Below are 25,964 nucleotides of genomic sequence, written 5' to 3'. Positions count from 1 at the left end.
AGGCAACGGACGCATGGTGCGTCAGTTTAACGGCAGAAAGGAGGACACCAAGATGCCCTGTAAGTACCACGCAGTGCGTCAGAGATGTGGCAGTTACATGGTGACCTTGACCCCTGGTAACATCTACCTGCACCCTAAGTACCGTCTGGATTCTCTGTGGCTGGGAGTGAAGCCATTGGAAAGCAAGAGCAGCTGGGAGGGCCGTACTGATAACAAGATTGCTGTCAAGGTGGGTGGTTTTTGTGATATGAATCAATCAAATACTCGTTTAATGCATTATTCGTCTCCATTACTGATCTGTCATTCATTTCGTCACAGATCATTATAGATAAACAGTATTGTACCATTATGAGAAATGCATTAATGAGAATACGTAAAGAGACCTCACCAATGGCAGTACTACGTTTGAAAACAAGATGCTTTGTTGAGCCTTCACGATCACAACATGGAGATCAAATGTTCTGACTGAGGATAGCATGGACAGATCAATGTGTAATCCTTTCCTTATTGCAGTACTTAAATGGCTGGAAAGATGACCTGTTCAACAAGAAAGATGGAAACCTGAAGACAAAGGATGTGCTAGTGTTCGGCAAAGACAAATCCGGAACGTGGGCAAAGGCCAAGAACGGTGACTTCAAGGTGACCTTCGTGCCCTGGGATCCTGACAACCAAAAGTTCCAAATGTCTGGCTGGAGCTTTGAGTGTTTCAGTGACAAGTTTGTTCCCACTGGCTACCCTCCTCAAATCTGTGGTAAGTGGGATGGTCACACACCTTAATTTCGTAAAAGAAAAAAAAATCAACAATATTTGTACATGCTGTATGACAACATTCTGTTTTACATGGAAACATTTCTCTAAAATGTGCTTGCTTATTATAAGTGTTTTCAAGTCTCACCAAAAAAGCAATGTCTGACTTTTTCTATGTAAATCACAATAATTTTGTCTTTTCAGAGCCACAACCATACCTCAATGCAATTATGGAACAAATATGCTGAAAAGCAGTCGCTATATATATGTGACGAAACTTGATGTTTCCTCAACGAATTTTAACCACAATCAAGCATCCTTGGTTATTACCTTGTGGCAGAATCTGAGGAAAAACCTCACTGGCTGGAAGTTTCAAGCCACAAGATACTCTGGCTCTGTGTGTGGTTGTGGCCCAACCGTCTGCTTGTTAGTGGTTTGTGCCATGAACCTGTTACCATGTTAGCAGTCTTATCCTGCCACGATCTCACGATGCAGCAATGTGTGGTACTGGCCTAACCTTTGCCTTCTCCAGAAGAGGTGTGGCGCATTCACATTTGGGCAGCTTCAGAATCAGCCTTGCGGCATTGTTCTGGACATTTTGAAGCTTGTGAAGCAGTCATCTCATCATAGTGGAGCGTGGAGAGAACAATGGAGTAGACAAGTATTGGATGCATTTATGGATATATAATGATAAATGGTGTTTACCAGTTCTAGGTATATCATCCTGTAAACATTTGAGACACGCTCTTTGAAAGATAAGGTCTGACAAAAACAAAAAAAAAGAATGCTGTTCACAGGTGGGCTCGACAAACAGGAAGTTGTTGACCGTAACGAGAAGCTGGGACTGGAGGGACGTGAACAGGTCATCTACTATGACGTCTTCACCAACACTGGTATCGCACAGATGTATGTGTTCCACCTGTAAATGGATTTAATGCTGCTGGTGATAATGCTGATAACAATGATTGTATTGATAGTTTCAGTAATGATGAGGATGATGGTAGTGGGTGGTGGTGATGGTGATTGATAATGGTAACAAATTTGTTGGTAGGGTTATTCGTATTCTTGTTGCTTGCCAGCCGACTGCACAGGGCCATATCAGGACTGTCAAACCATACAAATGCTCAACTGCGTCAAAACAAAACTGTCATATTTACAAACAAGAGAGGCAAGGCCTTCAAGACTTACTTGTAATACACTTTTAAAAAAATCTAATCGTTGAAATGTGTTCTGTATTTGTTATTATAAAGCTTCGGGTTAAAAGAAAAAAAAAGTCTTAACGGCAGATTCTAACTCCACATGTTCGGGTGAGAAGAAACTGTCTTAACCATTACACTATCGTGGCTCCTTAACTGACGTTCAAAAATATAATATTTAAACATGCTTTTTTAAAGGGCGATAAATCGATTGCGGTATTCGCAGTGAGAACGCTGTTTAAATCATATTATTCTGGTGTATCTTGGGCATTCAAAAAATCTTTAAGGGCAATTGAAAATTCTTTTTTAAGTCCGCGATAAAGGAGACGTGGCTATCGCCGCAATCACACTGCAACATTTAGCCGTTTTCTCTGGATCTAGATAGATGTACAAGTTTCACTTAGTTACACCCGGTTGTCACGGTCGATTCAATTTCTCTTTTATGTTTATTCTAGTTTTATAGTTTTAAATTTGATATGAAAATTGAGTATTTTGTTAAACTAATAACACGTAGAGCCAAGTACAAGTACTTCTAAACGTCTTATGAAGTGAAAAAGGACTTCATTTTGAGAAAAGTCAAGACTGAAAATTATTAAGGTTCATCGATTCAAGGGTATTAACTCACATGGTTTATTATTTTTAACTGCGAATTCCGACTGATTCTGTGGATATTTTTATGGCAGTTTGGACATAATCCAGTAAGTGATGAGGCGTTCACAAATCTTTCTCTGAATAAATATTTAACGGTCTCCTTCTCCAACTTTCCATCACATGTTATCGTGTATTGTCGATTGAATATAGGATTGAACGGGCAGGTCAACAACTTGAAACAAAATGGCGTCGTTCGCGTTCGCGAAGAATATGAGCACGCACTTTGAATGTGTATGAATATGTGTACGCAATTGATTTTTGCCCATGACCTTCAGGGCTCAGCCAATAGATCTATAACGTCCACTCGTCGTATTGATTTTAGTATTTTCCGAAAAAGACCACTTGGGCGAATGAACATAGTGGAAGCCCTGTACAGTGAGAGTAAAACACAAGCTTTTTATGTATTGAGTATAATTTCAAAATGTAATGTTTAAGATGGAAAAATATCAGTTTAAAGCAAATTAAGTCCCCTAGCATTAATTACAGATTAATTTCTCTTTTTTACTATCTGCACCAAAACGTTTGCAAAATAAATAAAACTTCCATGCTTAGCAAAAGAAGTTCCTGTTTGAACAAAAAAATGATAATAATGACTGCTCTTGTTGTGTCAGAATATCAGATCAAAGTGCCATGTTTAGAGAATAAAAATATATAAATATAACAGTAAATGCAGTTTGCATATAATTTGGCTTCTTTTTTTATTTTTTGTGCCCTTCCCAGAGGTGCAATTTTGTTTTAAACAAGATGACTGGAAAGAACTCAATTTTTCCTATTTTCATGCCTAATTTGGTGTCAACTGACACGCACACACACACACACAAACGCACACACACACACACACAACCGAACACCGGGTTAAAACATAGACTCACTTTGTTTACACAAGTGAGTCAAAAATCACTAAGACAAACCCACAAAACATAGTTCATGACACAGTATCTCAACCATTTAGCTCCTTGTGGCAAATAAGACAAGACCATGCTGACGACGCCAGCCATTCCGCTTAATTTATCATCCCCAGATTACAAAAAATCGTAAAAAAGGAAACCAAATTCTTCAAAGCCAAACACAAAGTACAGAAAAAGGCCATATAGGCAAATATATATATATATATATATATATATATATATATATATAATGAAATAAAAAGAAATAAGTAAATAATAGATAAATACATAAAAAAATAACTAATAATAATAATATTTATAAGGCGCAAAAACTTAATGAAGTCAACTATAAGCGCACAAAAATAAAAATAAATAGATAAATAAGTACATCACAGACTGCGGAAAAGAGAAAAAAGTGTCAAGGTCTGCTTGAAAAAAGGCAGGGGAATGGACCGGGAAGGCAGAAAAAGGAGACAACAGTGAAGATAGAAAAAAGGCAGAAACAAAGAGAGTGGCAGAAAAGGGAATTTCCTGAAGGCGGGGATGCTATTCATATTGAAAGTGTTGGTAGGGTTGTGGTAGAGGGAATAATAATGTTCATAATGACAATGAAGATGATGAATATGATAATGGACATTATGTGGTAGAGGGAATTATGATGTTGTTAATGACAATGATGGTGATAATGATGATAACAGAGATATGATTTCGTATTGTTCGTTTACTATCACTCCTTTTACACACACACACACACACACACACACACACACACACACACACATATATATATATATATATATATATATATATATATATATTAACACACATTGTGATGACAACCACAATCATTACAGACTGTTAAAAGCAACTAGGAAAACAACAAAAAGAATACAAGAATACCAAAAATCGTAAATTTTTCACGTCTGATTCAGACATTGATCATAATCAGTATCACTTCCTTTATTTTCTAAGCAGTTTTGCCTCCCCCACCACCACCCCCACCCCCACCTCCACCAAATCTTGTCCTTTGTTGGCATTAACCAAAAATGTTTTTCTCATTCTCCCAGGAACCCGAAATGTATCAACGCTACACGGATCCTGACCCGATCCTGCTCTAAAAAGCAACGTAGTGAAGCTATTATCACGTGCACACAGATCCTGTCCAGCTACAAGCACACTAAATGTGCCACCAAGTATTCCTGTGATCCTATGGATGTCTTTGTGGTCAGTGAACTCTTTCTGTCTCTCCTGCCTCTGTCTCACTACCATCTCTCTCTCTCTGTGATATATTTTGTTTTAACATCTGTTTTAATGACATATCGTTTTTAGACTATACATATGTTTCATAGTTTCGTTGTTCATTACATTTCCTTGGTTGGTTTATTGTCATTATCTGTCATCTACACAAAAAAGACAATGTATGTCTCTTGTCTTCCCCCATATGGATGTCTGTGTATTTGTGTGTATCTCGTCCTCTCTCTCTCTTCCTCGTCTCTCTCTCTCCCTCTCTCTCTCTCTCTCTCTCTCTCTCTCTCTCTCTCTCTCCACTTTCCTCATTATCTCTGTCTCTCTTGATTACACACACACACACACACACACACACACGCACGCACACGCACAAACACACACACTCAAAAACACACACACCAAAAAAAAACCCAAAAAACAAAAAACACACCCACCCGCACACGCACAAGTATGTATTTATTTTTCAGTAGTAATTATTGCGTTCATCTTTTCTCTTTATTACGTTAATCATCATGAAATATTTTTCTTTGCCTTGAATGTAAAAAAAAAAAGAATGATCTCGCTTAATCACTCCCAGTATTCATATCTGTCAACACGCAGTCTACTGTCTGTTCCACAGGACTGCCTTGACTGGGTCTGCAGTGACTACAAGGACGATTATGCCTGTGAACGAGTTGGCCGCAGTATCGACATGTGTCGCCGATTCACGGGAGGTGATCTGACTGACAAAGTCGACAAGGCCAAATGCTTCAAGGATTTCCTCCCCATTGGAAAATGAGTGGTTGTTGAACAGTTGAAGTGGTAACGCCCACCTTTACTGTGGCTTGCCAACTACAATGAATCGGTCAATAAAGTGGCATGTATTCTACATAATTTTGTGTTGAAGTGTGTATGAAAATGCTATTTGTGTGTCTGCATGGAGTTTATATGTATGCGTGTATCCATGTGTGTGTGTGTTTATGTGTGTGTGTGTGTGTGTGTGTGTGTGTATGCGTGTGTGTGTGTGTGTGTGTGTGTGTGTGTGTGTGTGTGTGTGTCGCGCCCCGGCCTTCCAAGGTTGGGACCTACCTTCTCGCACAGAAGGAATCAGGAACCTGGAAAGATAAATAAAGTTTTATTCCCCAACAAACAATTGCAAATACAAACAAATGACAATAAAGAACCCACCCAAACCCCTACCCAAACCATAAAAAAAAATAATCTGTTATAAACTGTGGCATACAACGCTCATGCAATCAAAGCACACACACACACACATGCACACACACACACACACAGAGCTGTTTTGAAGCAAGTGTGTGAAAATGCTCTGTGTGTGTGTGTGTGTGTGTGTGTGTGTGTGTGTGTGTGTGTGTGTGTGTGTGTGTGTGTGTGTGTGCATATATATATATGTTAAAACTTGAGAGAAGTGAATTCTAAGGATATATGTTTTTGTGTCTATGTTTGTGTGTGTTTGTGGTGTGTGTGTGTGTGTGTGTGTGTGTGTGTGTGTGTGTGTGTGTGTGTGTGTGTGTGTGTGTGTGTGTGTCTGTGTGTGTGTTTGTGACGTATGCTCAAGTGGACGTGCACTCTTCCCACAACACCTCACTGCAGATGCCACACAACAGACCAGCCCACACAGAAATAAGTTTGATTCTGAAGTGATGTATGTGTTTGTCAGTATAAAAAAAACTGTATCAGTTCCCTCTTTTCTCTCCCACAAAGTGAGCCAAAAGAGCGACACATGTGGCTGCACACATCAGCAATATCTTAACTGATCAAGCCTAAAAGAACACAGACACAACATATTGTGTCACAACTCTCGCATGCATCAAATCGTCTGGGGGTTGTTTCTGATTTCAACCCCCTGTCTCTCTTCCCCTCCCTCACTCTTCCCCCTCTCTTTGTGTGTACGTATATAAATCATGTACGTGTGCGTAAGTATATGCATGTGTGTAGGTATTGTGTGAAGTAAGTATTCGGTTGTTTTTTCTTCTCTTCTTTTTTTTGAGTGTAATTGCCTACAACATAACTTTGGCAAAACTCCAGTCGATCCTGGCGAACTGCAGACAATGTCGCCCACAGTAAAGACTGCAGCACAGAACGACGACTACACCAGGTTATCACGACGAACACGTCGCTGATACCCAGGACAGGAAGGTGTGGATCTACTTGAAACTTATATACTTTTTTTTTCCTCAAATAGCGCCAACCAACTTAGATAACGTTCTGGTGTTGACAAAGACAAATCCGGAACTGTGGCAATAGCCAAGAACGGTGACTTCAAGGTGACCTTCTCTTTATTAAATAATTGCCATTCTGCCTTTGAGCTGTTTCGTCGACAGCATCATTGTCTTTGCTCGCGTGTGGACATTTCTTCCCTTGCTCTGCCCAAATGGTTCTTACTTTATATGACTCTGCTCGTCTTATTCTTGCCACTTGTTCTGTCTTAGTGTGGACAGCAAATCACAGCTATTGTCTTCTTTCCCCTCGTCTCAATCTGACCTTCAATATTGACTAACTGATATTTCTGTTATTATGTCAGTCAGGTGTCGGTGTTGGTGCTGGTCATATTTTTTTTACAATTACTAGAATATCATTTTTGACAGAAGGGCTTTCCAAAGTAAAACTCGTGCGCAATCCTATGAAAAAATATATTAGAACATCTCCATGTATATCACAGTTACCAGTCAAGACTATCGAAAATCACAATTTTCTTATCATCTTCTAAAGCCATATCTGACATAGTATAAACACGACGACTATTTAGTTGAGTGGCAGGTGGTGAAGATTAATCCATATCTTTATTTAGTGTGATAGTCAATTTGAGTATGATTTAACGAATATTCATTCGTGTTATACTTTGGGTTTTTATGGAAACATTCTTGTTACAATGTATTATCTATAGCAAATAATTTTCAAAGGACATAATTGTCAGTGTGTGTGCTCGTTTGTGTGTGTGTGTGTGTGTGTGTGTGTGCGCGCGCGCGCGCGCGCGCGCGCGCGTGTGTGTGTGTGTGTGTGTATTGGCATTATCAAAACCTTTCTTTCCCGTTTTTCCAGGAATTCCAAATGTATCAACCCTACACGGATCCTGACCCGATCCTGCTCTAAAAAGCAACGCAGTGAAGCGATTATCACGTGCACTCAGATCCTGTCCAGCTACAAGCACACTAAATGTGCCATCAAGTATTCCTGTGATCCAATGGATGTCTTTGTGGTCAGTGATCTTCGTCTGTCTCTCTGTCTGTGTTTAGCTCTCTGTGTGTCTCTGTTTTTACCTCTGTCTGTATCTACCTCTCTCTGTCTTTTTGCCTCTTCTTCTTCATCTTCTTTTTTTATTTTCTGCTTCTTCTTCTCTCTTTCTTTATGTCTTTCTCTCTTTCCCATTCTTTCTTCATTGTCACCCCTCACTCCGAAACTTCCATTCCAGCACGTAAATGAAACAGTGAGCACTGACTTAATACAACACCACACCAGGTTATCACGAGGAATACGTCACTGACACCCAAGACAGGAGAGCGTTTTTGTAAACGAAGAAAAGCCTTTTTTTTAACACACTCAACATTTTTGTCAAAAGATAGATTATTATCTAAATATTCATATTCGCTGACTCGTTCAACCGTTTCAGGCAAGGGGGCTTTTCGAAAATCTGTCAGCATTTCTTTTCTTTTCAGAAAATTCAGATCCAGATAGTTCTCTACATACCGGAAACAGAATTTTTTTTTAATTTTACTGAAATGCAGAGCATCGCGCGCGCGCACACACACACACACACACACACACACACACTCCTGTCTGTTCCACAGGATTGCCTTGACTGGGTCTGCAGCAGCTAGAAGGACGATTATGCATGTGAACGAGTTGGCCGCAGTATCGACATGTGTCGCCGATTCATGGGAGGTGATCTAAGTCAAAAAGGCCTAATTCTTCAAGGATTTCCTTCCCATTGAAACTTGAGTGAATGTTTAAAACCAGTTCAGTGCCAGAGAATTTTGTTTAAAAAAAAGTGCTCTCCCCTTGCCAGGGAATTTTGAGGATTCGGGGGTAATAAATCATAAAAAAATTCTAGCACTAAAGCATTGGGCGATACAGAAAGAAAGTAAACGTTTTTGTGAAGGAAAATGAGTGTAGATTCTGCTTCTAGGCTTTTTTTCCCAATTAGGTTGATTGTAGGTAACTGTTCAGGCATGTATAGTCAAGAAAATAATTTTTGTGCAACATAAAGTCTATTTCCACCTCTACAAAATGATATCTATAAAGAAAAAAAAACAAAATACAGCTAGAAATAGCAAGCCTATTGTCAGATTGTACCTGCAGAAGAAATTAAAACAGGCTATAAGCTTATGAAAACAAATCACAGCTCTTGCAGACATTTAAGTAAATCACTGTCCCAACAATGACAAAAGTGAGTAAAGTCAACGTAAAAGATCAATCACAGTCCCAGAAACTGAACTGGCAAGCTTTTTGACAGCAAAGAGCGTTTGCAAGTGAGCTGGTGAAGTTCTTTGATGACTTCACTCCTTTCAAGTTGCACGTGGGCCCGATTGACGTGTCTGCTGTGCATCCGGCTTGCCACCTCTTCAAACAAGTCATCCCTCTGACTCAGCGAAAAAAGCGTTAAAAACAAAAAGCATGTGTTTCACGGCCAGTGCGGGTTCAGCACTGCGTTTCGTGAAAATCATGGGGCATTGGCGGTTGTCGATTGCCTTATGTCTGCTTTGAAATGTGAGTTCACTCTTCCTAAAAGCCACGCCCCCTTGATGACCTCTGGCTGGCATTCGACCTATCGCCTTACATCACTCCTCTCCGTCTTCTTCCATTCGTCCAATACTGGCTGCACGTATTCTGTCAGTCATAGCCAGTTGTTAAAAAGCGCTGTCTGATTGGATGGACGGACTGAATTAACATAAAATGGGCTGTCAGTTTCATAACTGTCGTTGTCAATCACCTTCGTTTTCAAACCAATCATCAGACAAGAGAGATCTTTGTCCATCACGGAAGCTGTCCATAATCACAAGCGGAGCTTTCGGAATTGTGTAAATCTGCTGACTGTGACTATCTGCTTTACTGGACACAGTTTTCAATGCATTTGTTTGCACATGATGCAACCCCCTTTTCCATGTGCGTATCATGTGGTCAGTTAGCAAATTATTATCAAGTAGAAAGAGGTCTTCTAACCTGATGCATGTTCATTTAAATAGTATTTTTATAATCCAGACACATCAAACTAAGAGTTCAGAGTCTGTTTATGTGAAATGAACCAAACTTCAATGGAGAAAAAATCGGAACATATGCAGGACGTCACTGGACGTCTTATAGGCACTATGGCAATACGTTTTGTAGGATGTCAGCTGACGTCTTATAGGCACTCTACTGATTAATAGTTCAACCCGGTGTAACAGGCCAGATCTTATCCCTGGCTGGTTCTTACCCCGGGTAAGAAGTAGTGTGTGTGTGTGTGTGGCTGTGGCTGTGGGTCCAGAGGTGACTGGTGAGGTCAGTCCGGGCTGATCCCCCAAATCATCTGCAAAATAAACCGCTAAACCATCATTTCATGGAGCGCGCGCGCGCGTGTGTGTGTGTGTGTGTGTGTGTGTGAATCAGAATCAGAATCAGAATCAGATGTCAGAATCAGATGTCACAACAATAAAGGGAGTGTGTGTGTGTGTGTGTGTGTGTGTGTGTGTGTGTGTGTGTGTGTGTGTGTGTGTTCTTTTTCTCTGTTCTTGCTCTTTGATTTTTTAGTGGAGATACCTTTCTTCAATACCTTCTTTTTCTTTCTTCTCAGTTTCTTCTTTCTTCCCTGTTCATTATCTTTAAAAAAAATATCGTTAAAAGTTTTATTCATCCTTTCACTCCAGTTGCTTATGGAGGACTGCTATCAAATGATACTTTTACGCCCAAAAGAAGACATTCAAATACTCAACACTATAACTTAATAAGAAAACGCAAATATGTTTCAAATAACAATTAGCATTTGAATGTGCAAATTTGATAAATGTACTCATAGCTAACAAATTCCATCTGCTTCCTATGAACAAAAAAACAAAAATGAAAACCGACTTCGGAGACAGACATTTTTTCATGCACACGCTTGTATCGGAAGTCATTATACTTTGTGCATTCCATTATAAGATAGAACTCATCCCCAATCACAGCCATATTACAAACCTTGCAAACTCTCGTGGTGTGCCACTACGTCTCCCTCTTTCTATTTCCAACTCAAGATTACTAAGCATAATTCATCAAAAGCAGTCACTGTACATCAGAACGAGTGAACGTCTCTAGGAACGAACTTCATGTTCAAAGATAATATCAATCAAAACAGGTGTTCCATATCGACAATTTTAATTGCAAATAAGACAATAAAAGCCCATTGGTAATAACTATTGTGTGAAATATATTCCTCGCAGTTCACATACCCTTTATTCCAACCTTGTTAATCTTGGCACTCTTCAAATATCACTGTATTTCAGAGAAAAAGAGAGGGGGTAAGAAATGGCCCAGGGGATATAAACTGGCCTGGGGGGCCAAACATTACCCCGGGTAAGATGTAGCCCAGGCCAGTTCTTACGGGGATAAACTCTGGCCTATGCCAGTTCTTACGGGGATAAACTCTGGCCTATGCCAGTTCTTACGGGGATAAACTCTGGCCTATGCCAGTTCTTACGGGGGTAAACTCTGGCCTAGGCCAGTTCTTACGGGGGTAAACTCTGGCCTATGCCAGTTCTTACGGGGGTAAACTCTGGCCTAGGCCAGTTCTTACGGGGGTAAACTCTGGCCTAGGCCAGTTCTTACGGGGGGTAAGATCTGGCCTGTTACACCGGAACATTCAGCTGAACTGTAGCTCTGCGAGAAACGATGAATAAAGTGGTATGATCATTTCCTACATCTTTTTGTGTTGAAATAACTGAGCCAATATGTGATGGGTGCACATAGACACACGTACAGACACACACAGATACACAGACACAGACACACACAGACACACACACACACACACACACACACACACTCACTCACTCACTCACACACACACACAGACACACACACAGACACAGACACACATACACACACACACACACACATACACACACACACAAACATACACACACACACACACACACACACACACACACACACACACACACGCACACACACACACGTACACACACAGTCATACAAACGAGCACGCACACACACGCGCGCGCGTGAACAAACATATTACAAAGATCCTACAAACTAGAGAACATGAATACTTGCACATACATGAAGCTTCTGCAGTCCAAATACACAAATACACACACATAAACATAAATGTATGCATACACACAAACCCCCTGCACACTCATGCACACAACCAGCTCCCACAATCAACAGACATACAGACCACACACACACACACACACACACACACACACACACACACACACACACACACACACACACACACACACACACACACACACACACACACACACACACACACACACACACACACACACACACACACACAAAGAGAGAGAGAGAGGGGGGGGGGGTCTACAGTGGCTATGAGGATGATTATATATATCTGAACTCTCCATATCTGCAGTATTTGATGTGGATTACGATTATCTTCAGTTTAACATTTAACAAAGGCAAACGTCAAGATCATCGTCGGCAATTGTGGAGAAAGAAAATGATGGGCAATAAACAAGATCTTATGCAACAAATGAGACAAATGTATGCAATAGTGGAGATAATCATGGATCATAACGGAAATTGAACTAATATTTTATTAATTATATCTCTCTTAGTAGAAACTGAAACTGATCTCTTAGTAGATTGACAAAATTATATGGTGCCTTAACCTCAAATAATTATTTTTATATCCAAGACTGTTTATGAATGTTTCAATTATTTCCTATTCCACAACTGCCAACTCTTATATCCATTATTGCGTACGCGCGCACATATATATCACACTTTCAATCACACACACTTTTATCTATTGTTAATTTACTTTTAGTGTGTGGTGTGTGTGACTTTGGATGCATGTCTTCTAAACCTTGTGAAGGTTGAATTGACAATTAAAATTGATTCTGAATCTGATTTGTTGATGACAGACGAAACAGACAATAGTTTATTGATGGTTATTATGTTCCACTCGCAGTACGTTCAGTTCATAGTCGCTCATTTTTATCAATGGGAAATCATTGAAGCAGTTGGCCTTTTTCACTTTCGCTGTCAGATCCCCGACATTGAATCGGTGGCACAAGGTGATACAATGGCCAACACTTTCACGGGAAAACTGAGCCAAACAAGAAAGAAGAAAGAAGATCCAGACAAGAGAGATATGTAACAGAGACAGCAGATAGTGTGTTCAGTTTTTGAACAGGTATGCATAGCACAAACTGTGTCTCATAACCAATAAGTACCTAACCGATGCAGTTGTCATAACTCTGCGTTTTATTCTAACATGATGTGCATTGTGTGTACACGTTATATTATTGACGTCATTCATTTCTTCAATTGATAATTGATTTTTGCTTTGATACTGTAGTTTTGGAATTGAAAGTATTTTGAATCACAGTTTTTACTGGTAGTAAGACCGTATTTATATTACCTGACTATCGAGGCAATACAATTTTATATTTGGTAAAGGAAAAGGGGACAATGAGGTAATCGGATATCTTGCTTTTCACAAGACAAAACATTCCATCGCACATTTAAAGTAGACATTATAGGGCACGTCCAAGAATGTGAGGCTGGTTTAAACATGTAATATCGTAATGGTAAATGGCAGTATATGTTATTGTCACAACATGCACGTGGTGGAAAAACACTTAGGGAGAAAAGGTAGACAGTCGTTACTCCATATTCGCGGCGATGAAGCAACGAGACGTGCGCAGTCAGGATGCAAGCAACCATTGTCGAGAAACTATTCTTCAAAATATCCTACATTTTCGGATCTTTTTGCTTTTTATGAAAATAGTATATCATATATTTCTTGAACTATGTATGATTTACATACATATATTTCTGTATATATTACATTATGTATCTTGAATCACGCTGGAAACATTGGTGATAAAACGGGACTTATGTTTCGCTTATCGTGACTGTCCAGGAAATACATTTTTATATTTGGTAAAGGAAATGGGGCAAAGGAAGGGGGTGATTATTTGATAGCTGGCTTTTCACAAGACAAAAAATCATCATTACGCATTTAAAGTAGAAATTATGGGGCATTTCCAAAAAGTTGTCATTGGTTAAAACCTGTTCAATTTCGTATAAAGAAAAATTGTGTTGTGTTTTTTTTTAACATAATGAATTATTTTACACTTATATATATATATATATGAATCATATATTGCTAATCATAAATCTTGAAACATTGATAAATAATTCACCCCGAGCTAGTTGCTATTTTTGTAGAAATTGTATCATATTCATAATCGTTCCAGACTATCCATTTCTTGGCCACAAGTCATGGACCACAGTTGGGCGTGGAATCGCTCGGAGCGTCCAGCTTTACTGTTGTTACTTTATCTCCAGTGTTTCGGCATCTACAGAGGTTTTTGTTCGCATTTTACATGCATAAAAAGGAAGAAAAAAGCGAACCAGATGTTCCCGTTGTTTGCTTTTATTTGTTGGTCAGTTTGTTTTTCAGAAGGGGTTCTTGACATTTTAAATCCGAAATCTGCGCCGTTTTTGTATAATTGTTCATTCATTTGTATAAGTATTCTAGACTTGATTACACACATATATACACATCTGTACTTTCACGTACTTACACGCACACATATATTTACTAACATGTAGAGGGAAAGATAGAGACAGAGAAAGAGAGGGTCGTGATGATGATAATGATGATGATGTCGATACTTATACAGCGCCTATCATCGGTTAGAGACCAAGCTCTAAGCACTTTACAAACGGGGAGTCATTTGCACAACAGGCTGCCTACTTGGGCAGAGCCGAATGATAGATGCCACTGGGTGCTCATCATTCGTTTACTGTGTCATTCAATTATAGTTTCAGTAACACACACACACACACACACACACACACACACACACACACACAGGCAGCCAAAATCCGTTTTCGGGGATGTGCATGCTGGGTATGTTCTTCTTTCCACAACGCACCGAACTCGGTCATGTATTACAGTTTCGTTAATATGCGTATGTTATCTTCTGTGTGCCTATGCACACGCAGGGGGTTCAGGCACTAGCAGGTCTGTACATATGTTGACCAGGGAGATCGGAAAAATCCCCACCCTTAACTCACCATGCGCGACGGGAATCGAACTCAGGAAACCCGGGCGAGAATCCAGTGCTCTAACCATTTGGCCAGAGAGAGACAGACAGAGAAGGAAAGAGGGAGAGAGAGTTAAAATAAGAAATAATCCCACATGTTTTTATGTACATATGCACAAGTGGGGTTACAATATGGTGGTGTTCTTTTCTTTCCAATGACCTTGCTAGACTGAGACTGAGTCATTATTTTTGGGCGTGGTTACACATATCGTTGCTCTTTTGGTTCATTTTGTGGGAGAGAGAAGAGATTCTGCAGCATTTATTTTTAAAGCACATTTATACACACTAAATACATTACTAAATTCATGTATAAGTCGACTTGTCTGTTCTATGACATATGTAGTGGGATGTTGTTGGGAGGGTGCACATCCACTTTAGCACGTGTGACCATAGCACACACACACACACACACACACACACACACACACACACACACACACACACACACACACACACACACAGGAGCACAAGATTCAGAAAAATCGACAAAAATACATGTCCGTCTTTCCGTAAAAGAGGCATACACTTTGTTAGAAAAATCAGCATGGGATCCATTTCATAACCGATGGAAGGAAAAGTTTTTAAAACATAAAGGAACATTATTCCCCGAGAATATTATTAAAGAAAAGATACCGAATCCATCAGCTTGCTATACAAGATTAATAACCTCTACTTTCTTCCATATAAAACTTGGTATGCTGAAGACAAAGTATAGCTAAAAATGTTACATGCATCTGTGGTAAGCAGTTCAGCTTGCATCATTGTTTGTTTCAGTCGGCAGTTACGTACCTTCTTGCCCAAGTATTTCAAAGAGAATAACCATTCTGCAGATGATTGTTGTAAAGTTATTTCTGACGAGGTTCTTATGGTCGAACTTTCACAGGCATTAGTTCATAGCTCTATTTCTACATTCCTTTAATGCACTTCAGAATTGTGTTAATAGTTTCTGATTATTATCATTATTATTATTGAATTTGTTACTGTTAAATGTAATTGCATGTTAGTTAGGCATTTTTTGTTAGGTTTCTAGCTTACCTTTTCTGTTTTCCTCTTCCCTGCCCCCCCTCCGCCCCCTCCGTCCCCCCTCTCCCCCCCTTCTTTGTAAACATCTAATGATAGTGAAAAGACGCTAAACTAAAGAACGAACACACACACACACTATACGTGAGAACACACATAGATATGGTTGTATCTTTAAAAGGTCGCTACCTCTAAAAATAATGTGAAAGACTGCATGCATGCACACATGTACACATACACACGTCACATTTCCATTGAGTTATTTCTACACAAAAAATGCAGGAAATATGTGTCTTTATTGACCGTTTAATTGGATACCCAAACCAGCAGTAAAGCCGAGAGTAACTGGTTGAACTATTCAACAACTACTCATTTTTTAATAGGGAGGAAATCCTTGAAGCATTTGGCCTTGTCCACTTTGTCAGTCAGATCACCTCCCGTGAATCGGCGACACATGTCGATACTGCGGCCAACTCGTTCACAGGCATAATCGTCCTTGTAGTCACTGCAGACCCAGTCAAGGCAGTCCTGTGGGACAAACAGTAGATTACATGTTGACAGATATGGACAGAAGCAATTCCTGTCACACATAATGCGTGCGTGTGCGCGAGAGCCCATGTGTGTGTGTGTGTGTGTGTGTGTGTGTGCGTGCGTGCTTTTTTCCACTTTGTGTTTGCTATAATAATCGAAATTAGCACAGTGTTCCCAATATTCGAATCAATTAATTTATGAATGAATGAAGTTATGAATGGATGAATGAATGAATACATTTTCTTTCATAAGATCGTGATTAAGTAAAATCATGTCTTTTTATATCCAGTCACTTTGGCAATGAAAACAAATATTTCAAATGATTTGATATAAGAAGAAGAAAAGACGAATGTATGTATGTATGTATGTATAAGCACAGGCATAGGTAGAGTCACACAGAGAGTGAGAGAGACAGGGAGGGGGTGGGAAGAGGAAGGAGAGAGAGAGACAGGGGAGAGAGGAAGTGACACACAAACAGAAAGGGGGAGGATAAAGGACATAGTCTAGTTATGTGGACAACAAATAATAATACTAAACAATACAATGCAATCTCAGTGAACAATACAAATGTCAATTAAATACATATAGGACTGCAAACAAAATGTCAGAGTGAACTATCTGTTCTTTTGCAAATGTGAAAAAACAAAATGTATTAGATAGACCTAGAGGGTGGAAAAGGCAAGGAAATACAGAGACAGACGAACAAAGACACAGAGACAAAGAGTTCACTGACCACGAAAACATCCATAGGATCACAGGAATACTTGGTGGCACATTTAGTGTGCTTGTAGCTGGACAGGATCTGTGTGCACGTGATAATCGCTTCACTACGTTGCTTCTTAGAGCAGGATCGGGTCAGGATCCGTGTAGCGTTGATACATTTGGGGTTCCTGAGAAAGAAAAAAAGACTGGATAATGCCACAAAAAGACTTGGTGTTATTTGGTAAAACTGTTTCGAAAAGAAAGGAAGCGATACTTAATATCCTGATTGACATCTATCTAAGACTCAAACATTTACATATTTTGTATTTGTTGTTGTTCTGATCATCATGATTCTAGTAATCAGGCAATGCATGTGTGCGTGCGTGCGTGCGTGTGTGTGTGTGTGTGTGTGTGTGTGTGTGTGTGTGTGTGTGTGTGTGTGTGTGTGTGTGTGTGTGTGTGACGGGAACGATTATCTGTCACTGCTATCACTATCTTCATCACTACCACCATATATTCACCATCTTTGGTATTATCATTATAATGATCATCATCATCATTATTATCAGCAGCAGCAGCATCAAATCCATTTACAGATGGAACACATACATCTGTGCGATACCAGTGTTGGTGAAGACGTCATAGTAGATGACCTGTTCACGTCCCTCCAGTCCCAGCTTCTCGCTGCGGTCAACAACTTCCTGTTTGTCGAGCCCACCTGGGAACAGCATTTTTATCAGACCTTATCTTTCAAAGAGCGTATCTCAAACGTTTACAGCATAATATGCCTAGAACTAGTAAACATTTACGTTCATATGTTTATATTATTTGAGGATTTCAAAATGTTAAACAAATCATCTATTAAGAGCCAGAACCATATTTTTCCTGATCTTGAATTAGTTTTTTTTATGCAATTTTGTGTAGTTTTCTTACACATACATAATATGCATGAGCAGTTACATATACATTTTAAATAATCAATGAGAAATGCATGATAAGGGGGTGTTTTATTTTTTTTATCTTCATCATTTATTACATGCCACAACCACACAAAAGGTAGTGCATTGTTCTGTCTGAAAATGTTCCCCTGTGAAACAGATGGTAACGATTGGGTCAGAAACACACATTGAAGCCTTGTGGCATTGTTGCAGGATAAGACTGCTTACAAAGTCACAGGTTCACGGCACAAACCGCTAGCAAGCAGCCATTGGTTTTGGTCACGCGGAACATTGGATACAGACAATGATCATGTTTAATACTACAACAACACATGGTTGGGATGCAGCTAGAAACTTCCCGCTGGTCTGGCTGTATTTCAGTTTCTGCCACGAGGTAGCAACCCATTATCTGCTTATAGTTTTTTTTTAAAAAAGAGAAAAATAGTGTCTTGTGCAGGCAAAAACAAGGTATGATTTTTAAATGCATATTTTGACTAATTATTTTCCAGCATTTCTTTCAGGTTTTCCAGATTTGCATTGATAATTTGAAACTCTTAAATCATTTGGTTTGTGAAAGTCATCTGTGCACAAAGACCAATTCAACTGGTGGTTTCTAAACAGCCGCTTTAGAGATGCATAGTTGTGACACCGAATAGACAAAAATTAATTTAAAAAATTTACAATTGTAAGGACATTATTATTTTGACAAATTATTTTCAATATTTAAAAAAAAATTCTTTCCGTGACTGCATTCATGATTTGAAATAATTAAAGCATTTGTTTTGTAAAAGTCGTCTCTACACAATGACCATTTCAACTGGTGGTTTCTCAAAATAGCTGTTTTGGAAATGTAGAGTTGTGACATTGAATAGACGAAATTATGTTAATTAGAAAATAAAAACAAATATCTGACATCGAATTGTTTCGTTATACGTGAAAACGATTGTTATAAATAAGCAAATTTTACGAGAAACAGTTACATCAAAAAACGGATATGTTATCAAACAGCATGCACAGATATCGATTTTTTTTACTTCTTTGATGAAATAAAGGTTTGTAACGTTCTTACTTACCACAGATTTGAGGAGGGTAGCCAGTGGGAACAAACTTGTCACTGAAACACTCAAAGCTCCAGCTGGACATTTGGAACTTTTTGTTGTCAGGATCCCAGGGCACGAAGGTCACCTTGAAGTCACCGTTCTTGGCCTTTGCCCACGTTCCGGATTTGTCTTTGCCGAACACCAGCACTTCCTTTGTCTTCAGGTTTCCATCTTTCTTGTTGAACAGGTCGTCTGTCCAGCCATTGAAGTACTGCAATAAGTATCATTCAATGTGCACTTCGTTTTTGTGCTAATGCATTTTGGTTGTTGTTTGTTAATAAAACATAAAATTATGGAACATCTTAAATTCAAATGAGTTACTCTGACCCACTCAGAATGAGTACAAAGTATTTTAACTATTCTAACTCTTTGCACTGTGAAGATTGTATTAACTCTCTCCATACGAACGGCGAAAGAGACGACGTTAACAGCGTTTCACCCCAATTACCATCATCAAAATATTGCAAGTGGAAGGCTCTTATACTGAAGAGGTGAATGTTGACAAAGAATACCACAATTCTGACGACGGAAGCTAAAGGTTGGGTCATTCAGACACCCACTGGACATCCGAGGGGTCTGTGTAGAGGAGAAGAGAGGACTGGCCGTACTGAGTGAGTTAAAAGTCTGGTAGAGACAAACATGTTATCGTCAGAGAGACGCTGGCATTTGAAATAAACTCTGACAAAATTAATAAAATTCATAATTACAGAAATAATGGATTGTGTGATTGACTGGATAATTAAACAAATAAATGAGTGAATTGATTGATCAAAGCAACCACCCACCTTGACAGCAATCTTGTTATCAGTACGGCCCTCCCAGCTGCTCTTGCTTTCCAATGGCTTCACTCCCAGCCACAGAGAATCCAGACGGTACTTAGGGTGCAGGTAGATGTTACCAGGGGTCAAGGTCACCATGTAACTGCCACATCTCTGACGCACTGCGTGGTACTTACAGGGCATCTTGGTGTCCTCCTTTCTGCCGTTAAACTGACGCACCATGCGTCCGTTGCCTTCACACTTCTGTTTGCTGGCCATGGCTGTATCACCAAGACATTTTCGAGTGTCATGAAAGGAAAGATAGTATTTCATGTCTTTGATTAAACGCATTTTCGAAAACATTATATTTATTCAGGCAAATATGTTAAAATGCTGTCTAAGGAAACCAACAAGGACTGATTTATATAAACAAAAGACTTTCCTTTCTCATAATTCGTTCAGGTTTTTGGCCTGTTATCTTGTAACCAAAGTCTTGTTGCATTTGAAAACATATAAACTGCTGAAATATAAACATTATTTTATTTGACACCGTGACTGAATGTTGCCACATAGTGTCATGTCAATGATATACTGAATAAGAAAGAGTAACACAGTGTGAAATAGGGACAGAAAGGAGGGAGGGAGAGGGAGGAATGAAGAGAGAGAGATGAATATATATAGAAAAAGTGAATGAAGAGAGGGAAATGAAGAGGAGGTGTAAAGAGAGACAGTATCTTGTATCCAAATTCTTGTGGCTTTTGAAAACATATGATTCTGCTTAAAATAAATATCACCAAATGGCTATGAGGCCTCTGACTGATTCTTTTCAAAATATAGTGCCATATAATTAATATATGCAATAAAACAAATGTAAAGTATTGTGGAATAAGGGCGAAAAGGAGAGAGGGTGTGGGGGAGGAGAGAGGAGAGACAGACAGACAGACACAGACAAAGGAAGAAAGCATAGAGGGACGGATTCAAACTCAGAAGAAGTCGAGGATGAAGAGAGGAAAATGAAGGAGGGAGAAAAATAGAGATGGTGAGACAGAGACAGATACACGGATATACAGACACAGAGACTGATAGAGAGACAAGCAGACAGACAGACAAGCAGAATGAGAGATAGAGTGAGAGCAAAGAAGAAAAAGACTGAGAGATAGAGAGAGAGAGCAAAGAAGGTGTGAAAGAAGAGCTAAGTGAGAGAGAGATAAAGAAAGACAGACAGACATACACATATTTCAACACAACACAGCATAGCACAGCAGCATGGTACAGTACAGTACAGTAAAGTACAGTGTAGTACAGTACAGTACAATTCGGTGCATTTATCAAATGCTTATAATTCTTTACGAAGTATTGCGGCACATTCAGGCCAAACTAACTGATGATTTTCAAAAGAACTCACCCACAGCAGCCACGGTCAGGGCTAACAGTGCAATACACAGCTTCATGGTGATGTGTCCTGACAAACGCATGTTGTCTTCGTTAACAGTTGGAATATAAGTGTCGAAAAAAAGTTAGCAATATTACAACATTTGTTTCGCTTGCAACATTACCTCACGTTCTCTTCCTTGCCTTCTTCTTCTCGTTCTTCTGCTCCTCCTCCTCCTCCTCTTCCTCCTTTTTAGTAGTAGTAGTAGCATTAGCAGTGGAGTGTTGGCCTAAAGGTAACGCGTCCGCCAAGGAAACGAGAGACTCTGAATGCGCTGGTTCGAATTCCACACTCACCAACACCCCTCTCCCCCACCCTCCACCCCCTCCTCTAGACCTTGAGTGGTGGTCTGGATGCTGTTCATTCGGAAGACACGATAAAGCCAGTTCATGTGTGCAGCATGCGCTTAGCGCACGTAAAGGATACCACGGAACAAGGGTTGTCCTTTGGAAAAAGTCTTTAGAAAAATCCACTTTGATAGGAAAACAAATAAACTTGTAGATAAAAAAAAAAGCAAAATATGGGTGGCGCTGTCACTGTACGGACACTCTTTCCATGGGGAAGGCAGCAAGAAAAAACACAGAGAAATATGTTGTGATAAGTGTAATACAATGCAATTCAATACACTTTGCTACTTCTGCTGCTACTGCTACAACAACAACAACTACTACTACTACTACCACTGCTACTACTACTACTACTACTACTGATGCTGCTGCTGTTGTTGATGCTGCTGCTGCCATCACTACTACTTATATCATTGCTGCTGCTGCTGCTACTGCGGTTTTCCCTGTATGTTTATATTATTGCATGTTTTTCTTACTGCATGTCTGTCTTGATGCAAGTGTGTGTGTGTGTGTGTGTGTGTGTGTGTGTGTGTGTGTGTGTGTGTGTTGGCTGTATCCGTTCTCCCCTCTTTATCCTGGTTCAGCAGACTGGAGCAGATTAGAAACTACAGGCAGGAAGACTGTACGCGGCCTATCATCTTTGTCTTCCATTTGATTCAGTAGAGCATTCTCTGTCACTGTTTCTGTCTGTCTGACGCACACACACACATGCATACTCCATCTGTGTGTGTGTGTGTGTGTGTGTGTGTGTGTGTGTGTCCGCCTGTCTCTCCCTCCCAATCTGTTTCTCTTTCTTCATGTATATGTATTTTTCTTTGTCTCTTTGACTCTCTGTCGCTGTCTGTCTCTGGCTCTCTGTATTTGTCTTTTTTCTTTCTCTGTCTCCTCCCCTCTCTGTCTGCCTTTATCTGTCTCTCTTTGTCTCCCCGCCCCCTTCTCTCATTCACACACACACACACACACAGTTTCAGTAAAACTGATAAACACACACACACACACACACACACACACACACACACACCCAAACTCACCCTCTGTCGTGCAGTCGTTGGCAGTCACTTGCAGTGAGGAAGGAAACCTGTGTGTGCTTGTCAGTGGTGTCTGTGGAATTTATATACGTTTTGTTTTCTCGGTGAAAATCAAGACGTCAGCGAAATGCACTTCGCCCTTAGTGTCGTAACAGGTGCACTTGCTCTGCATTTTATCTAAAATTCAAATGATGGTCATTACTTTTAAACTTCGAGAAACACAACAGATGGCAGAATAAATATGAATAATTTCGTCGTGTATTTCGGATTCCAGAAAATAAAAAAAAGCAGCAGTTAAATCCAATCGCTGATACCACATATTTTGAGAGAAAAAAATGTACTATAAATACAAATGTGCGATTATACGAGTGTTTACCTACACAAGCACAAACGCGCGCCTGCACACACACACACACACACACACACACACACACACACACACACACACACACACACACACACACACACACACACACACACACATACACACACACACGCACGCACGCACACACACGTACGCACACACACACTTATGTACACACACAAACACACGCATGCAGGCACACACACAAACACCTACACCCACACACATCCACACAAATAACCCATCCACTCACCCACCCACACACCCTCAACAAGCACACACACACGCGCACACAAACACTTGTGCGAAGGTTTTCATGTACACATGAACAAACACACAACACACATATATACGCTTACATGAACATGCGCATTTGTTTGCTTACACACACACAACACACACACACACACACACACACACACACACACATATGCACACACACACATATGCACACACACACACACATACACACACACACACACACACACACACACACACACACACACACACACACACACACACACACACACACACACACACACACAGAAAGAGAGAGAGAGACCTGCGCACACAACTGCACGTATGCACATAAGCATACCCACACACAAGTACACATACTTTACTCCACCTGTCAATTCGTGTACATTAAAAATTAATACCACCATTAGAATTTCAGATTCCATACAGCACAAGAGCATCGGTTGTGACGGCTGGCTTTTGAAGTGGGTTTTGCTGACTTCGTTATTTCACAGGAAAACCAAGACAGAAGGTATATAAACAACACCAACAATTCAGACAGTAAGACACTCAGGTTTCTTTTTCTCTCCGTAACTAAATGTCACCAGCTCTAGAGCAAAGAACTTCTTGGTAGAGCAAAGAACTTCTTAGCAGAGCAAAGAAATCTTGGTAAAGTAGAGAGCAGATTAGACAGGAGGAACAAATGGACTACTGTACGAATATTTCATTGTGGATAAAAGAACATAGCACTATAGCAATAACATTCAAAAGACATGTAAAGAACACAGCACTGCAGATTCACTCAGATTTCTTTTCCGCTGTGTAAGTAAAAGTCACTGGTAGAGTAGAGATAACGAATGAACGGACAACCGAACGAATGTTTCACTGTGGATAAGAGAACATAGCACTATATCAGTATCATTCATCCACTATTAATACAAAACAATCGTCGTTTTCAGGACAAGATCACCATGAAGCTGTGTGTTGTGATGATGGCCCTGACCTTGGCCGCTGTGGGTAAGTTGTTTCGGATTTGCTTTTGTTACATACACTACCGTCCTTCCTGAAGCATGTCTTGACGTGAAAACTTGTCAGTAAGAAACGCTACTGTACCGAACTTTCTCTACCGTAAATTGCTGCGAACTGCTTTGCTGAGCTGTGCCGTATTGTGCTGCTTTGTTCTGTACGGTACAACAGAGAGAGAGGGAGAGAGAGGGGCGATGGAAGGAGGGAGGGAAAGGGGGACAGAGAAACGCGGAGAAAGGATTATTAATGTGTTGTGGTTGAAGATATTTGCTTTTCTTGTGTTATACATACATACATACCTACATACATACACACACATGTATATACGTATACATACATACATATATAAATATATATATATATATGTGTGTGTGTGTGTGTGTGTGTGTGTGTGTGTGTGTGTGTGTGTGTGTGTGTGTGTGTGTGTGTTATAGATGGGTAGATAGATAGATAGACAGATAGATAAAATTAAGTCAATCAGTAAATCTCTCTGCTTCTGTCTGTCTGTCTATCTGCCTCACTGTTCCCCTCTGCCCTCTGCTGTCTCTCTCTCTCTCTCTCTCTCTCTCTCTCTCTCTCTCTCTCTCTCTCTCTCTCTCTCTTTATCTCTATTTCTCTAGTTTTTTGTCTTCTTTCTCTGCACTTCTTTCCCTCCCAGTTCTTCCCCCCCCGTCCCCCCCCCCACGCCCCACTGTCTCTCTTTGCATCTCACCATGTGTCTGTCTCTCTTTTTTCAATTCAATGCTGCATTGTTTTCAACAGATCAATGTGCTGAATGACTAATCACAGACACTTTGTAGCAGCATGAAGATCTTTTTATCAAGCCATGTGATTTGAAAAGCCACACACGGTAGCCATGAGTCTGCGTATGGGGGGAACTTTAATCCACTCATCTGATCATTTCTGACATATCTAACATTTTGATAATCCAGATATGTTCCACACATTCCTTTCAATTTCCTTTCAAATCAGAAAATGTTTGAATTCATTTCTACATGTCTGCTTTGGAAAAGAAAGCATTTTGCGAAACGTTTTATGGTATGAAAGACATTAAAAGATACCGTTCAATGTTATAAAAAAAATCTTTGTGATACAGCCATGGCCAGCAAACAGAAGTGTGAAGGCAACGGACGCATGGTGCGTCAGTTTAACGGCAGAAAGGAGGACACCAAGATGCCCTGTAAGTACCACGCAGTGCGTCAGAGATGTGGCAGTTACATGGTGACCTTGACCCCTGGTAACATCTACCTGCACCCTAAGTACCGTCTGGATTCTCTGTGGCTGGGAGTGAAGCCATTGGAAAGCAAGAGCAGCTGGGAGGGCCGTACTGATAACAAGATTGCTGTCAAGGTGGGTGGTTTTATACAATGTTTCAATCAAATACTCGTTTAATGCTTTATTTGTCTTCATTGCTGATCTGTCGTTCATTCCATTTCCGTCAGAGATTATTATTGATCACGTTACGC

This window comes from Babylonia areolata, chromosome 23, assembly GCF_041734735.1.
Source record: "Babylonia areolata isolate BAREFJ2019XMU chromosome 23, ASM4173473v1, whole genome shotgun sequence".
NCBI lineage: Eukaryota > Metazoa > Mollusca > Gastropoda > Neogastropoda > Buccinidae > Babylonia > Babylonia areolata.
The sequence above is the reverse complement of the archived record's forward strand: the minus strand, read 5'-3'. Positions refer to the sequence as shown.